Source organism: Lynx canadensis, chromosome B4 (genome assembly GCF_007474595.2).
Source record: "Lynx canadensis isolate LIC74 chromosome B4, mLynCan4.pri.v2, whole genome shotgun sequence".
In the NCBI taxonomy this organism is placed as follows: Eukaryota; Metazoa; Chordata; class Mammalia; order Carnivora; family Felidae; genus Lynx; species Lynx canadensis.
Genome location: NC_044309.1, coordinates 92065165 through 92068795, shown reverse-complemented (window position 1 = coordinate 92068795; position 3631 = coordinate 92065165). Strand labels below are relative to the sequence as shown.

The following is a 3631-nucleotide window of genomic DNA, read 5'->3' as shown; positions in this document are numbered from 1 at the left end:
CAAACCTTTCTCTGTAACGCCTAGCTGGCATCCTGTGATTGCCGGGAGGATCAGCTCTCACAAATGTGGAACACCTTGCATAGTCCCGAGAATGTACCAAGTGCCCAAGCAAATGAGAATTGATTTTATTACTATCACTAGAAGTTATAAAATAAAATTGCTTTTTGGCTAAGTTTTTGCTCATCAAACCAGAATGGGTGTTTTTCCATCGTTATCATCTAATGGCATCCAATATAGTGCCCGGGTACTGGCTTAGTACTCAGTAGATTTTTGAATGACAAGTTTATACGAAGGACAATATTCTGGTGAACCGTGAAATAGATTTTTTAAGTTTATTTATTTATTTTGAGAGAGAGAGAGAGAAAAGCATGAGCAGGGGAGGGGCAAAGAGAGAAGGAGAGAGAGAGAATCCCAGGTAGGCTCCACACTCAGCATGGAACCTGTTGCGGGGCTCTATCCCATGAACCGTGAGATCATGACCTGCGGCCGAATCAAGAGTTGGACGCTCAACCGATTGAGCCACCCAGGCACCCCGTGAAATAGATTTTGAGAACCATTGATGATTAACCTTGTGAGTCAGGACAGATGGCAAGGAAACCGAAATGACTTCTGCCATCATGCTCCCGTTCTGAAAGTCAGTGGGACTTTCAGTGGGACCTCGCGTCCCATTCATGTAAAATGATGATGTTTGAACGCTACTCTGCTCTGACCCCTCTCCACTGTTTGCCAGCATGTTCTGTTGAAATGAGCATTCGCTTTACCCTGGGTCTAAGTCCTTATTCAAACACAGCTTTCAATGATGCCAGCTGAATTTCCCACATGCCTGCTGTGACATCCAGTAGGATCTTCTTCAAGGAACCAATGGCAGTTCAGTTCTCGTGGGAAGCAGACTAGGACCAACAAACAGTTTCCTGAACTCACCCCATTTTAAATGATAAGCAAAGACAGAAGGGGAGCTCAGTCGAGCGAGTGTATGTGTGAGTGTATGCATGTGCTTGTGATTAAATAGCAATAACTACAACAGCCACCCCAAATTTAAAATGGCGTTCCTTGCATAACGCTAAAATAAGTTGCTGGTGGCCAAGAGGAAAGTGGGGATGGAACATGGATAAAAATTGGATGTATCTTGGAACTGTCTCTGGTTTTAGTGGTTTGGACCCCAAAGTGGTTCTACTTGTCTCTTCCTTCTTTTTTCTTCTGGAAAGCCTTTCATTTTAGAATGGTAATAAGCAACCACCCAATTTGTACTTAACTGTGGACTTGGCTTCTACTAATTTTCAAGAGTTAAAGAAAGACAGAAAAAATTCTTTAAGCCTGACAGAGTTTCTGGAGCCCCTGCCCTCCTTGAACACCTTCCAGCATCCTACCTGGGTCTTAGAGGAATGCTGGCCTAGAGACAAACTTAATATGTACCACCCTGACTCCCGCAGCTGCTCTTAACTCTTCCATGCATAGAGAGAGCTCTTTGACTAGAAGGAAAACTGTTGTAAGGACAGGTACGGGCCAGGGTGGTAGGAAAGGAATGATGACTTTAACCAGAAAATAAAACTCAACTATGGGCAAAGCCAGGGCTGGTCTTCTGATTCGGGGACTATCGACAATTATTTCGTGAGTTCCCAAGCAAGATCCCTTCTGCCAAAAATAATTCCACTTTGCAAGAGGATGCCAGGAAATTCACAGTTTTGAGTTTTAGTTCAGTCAGTGACTCAACGATCTGTTAATTTGCAAGGATGTGTGTCTCCAATTCTTCCTTGGATTCTCAGGGAAAGAAAGGACCACCTAATCTAGTGATTCTAAGCTCTTTTTTTTTTTTTTTTGGATGATGGATGCCTTTGAGAACCTCAGTTTTGCAGCTCAGAAAGATGTAGACAGGCACTCCATGTGAGTTAGACTTTTCTCCCACTGCAAACAGTAGAAGCCTGCTGCGGCTAATTTAAGCAACAGAGGGATTTAATGGAAGGAAATGGAGTGGGAGAGGAAATAGGTCTAGAAAGCTTTGGGATCTAGAAAGCAGGAACTAATTCCTAGTGGGCATGATTTCTTCTGTGCTGTCAGCAAAATGAATCCGATAAGCCATTCCCCCCACCAACCCCCCCCCCTTGTTGCAAGAAAGATTTCCCAAGAGGAATTCTGTTTGGCTTACATTAGACCCTTCCCTCTTCCCCCGCCACGGCTAAAAGAAGTGAAGTTTATTGACTGCAAGTGCCACCAAGATAGAGCAATATTCAGAGGCGATCAAGGCCCTAAAAGGGTAATTAGGGTCTTGATATTACTGAAGGAGAAGGAAACGATGCTGGGCAGGTGAAACCTACCGGTGTCCACTAAAAACACCTCCACACAGACATCCGAATATCACGTGAGTAGGGGAGCCATGCCTAGATCCCAGCTCTGAAAACTGGGGCCAAGAAACCCCTACCTAGGCTACACCCTATGGCCAACATTTACCTGCATGCTCTCACACACTCCATTTCCGGAGAGTACGTGTGTTGTTAGAGGACCGGAAGTTGAAGAAAAAATGGGGTACCTGCCAGAAGAAAAAATAAGCCTGAGGATACCAAGAGTGACAAGAAGCAAACAGAGACGCTCGGAAGAGTAAAACGAAGTCTTTCCCAGACCTGATCCTTGATTAAGTGATCTGCATGTAAGGACGTGTCGTCTACTGTTGCACCCGTCACGGGCTCTCAAGTCAGGGATCTGCTGGTTGTGCACTTGGGTCCGGCGCTATTGCAGTACCTAACGTTCCAGGGACGTGCTCACTTCGGCAGCACATATACTACAATTGGAACGATGCAGCTAGGACAGCACGGCCCCTGTGCAAGGACGACACGCGAGTTCGTGAAGCTTCCACATCCGAAATAGTTCCCGTGAGGATGGTCTCGAAGGACCTGCTACCTGCGGCATGAGGTCCCTGGAGGGAAGGGTGCTAAGCCAAGCCTCTAGGCTTGATTTCTGATCTCGCTGGTGTGGGTACAGCACCAGAGAAACCCGTGAGGGGATGGAGGGAGTCTTGCATCCATTTCAGCAGGGAAGCGGCATGGTTCCAGCCCCGAGATGGCCTGGGATACATACGCGGAGGACAAGGAACGCACCGTGCATCTCTAAAACTGTTCTGTACATGACCATGGGCTATGGGGTGAAATGAACTCCTCTTGGACGACTGCACCATTTCAGACCTTTATAACCCGATTTCTGAATAGATGGTACAAGTACCCTGTGAGGCCCACTGTGATTTTTGCCCCCGCCCACTTCTCCGGATTCATCTCAAGCTCCTGTCACTCTTACATGCTAGTCTTCGGCTACCCTGGCCTCCTTCTTCCCCGAGACCTCAAGGCTCTATCATGCATTGTGCCCAGGCCTTCTGTGCCCTTTCCGTCTCTGGATAACTCCAAGTTATTTCTCAGTCCTAGCTTAAATTTTATTCCTGACAAAAATGGTCACTGATCCAAATTAGATCAGGCCCCCACCTGTCGGCCTGTACTTATTTTTCATGGCACTTACCATGCTGGTTAAATATTCACGTGCTAATCCATTATACTCCTGCCTCCTTAACTTGATAAACTCTGGAAGGGTCCAGGCTGTATCTGTCTCATTCACTGCTGGAACTCCAGTGCCAGGCTCATGGTAGGTGATC

General features: G+C 46.5%; 1 non-coding gene across 1 annotated transcript; it reads left to right on the top strand.

The window, feature by feature from the left end:
• Positions 1 to 2749: 2749 nt before the first annotated feature.
• Positions 2750 to 2861, top strand: LOC115519577. The gene has a single exon (XR_003970576.1). It is a non-coding gene; the product is annotated as a U6 spliceosomal RNA (small nuclear RNA).
• The last annotated feature ends 770 nt before the right edge of the window (positions 2862 to 3631 follow it).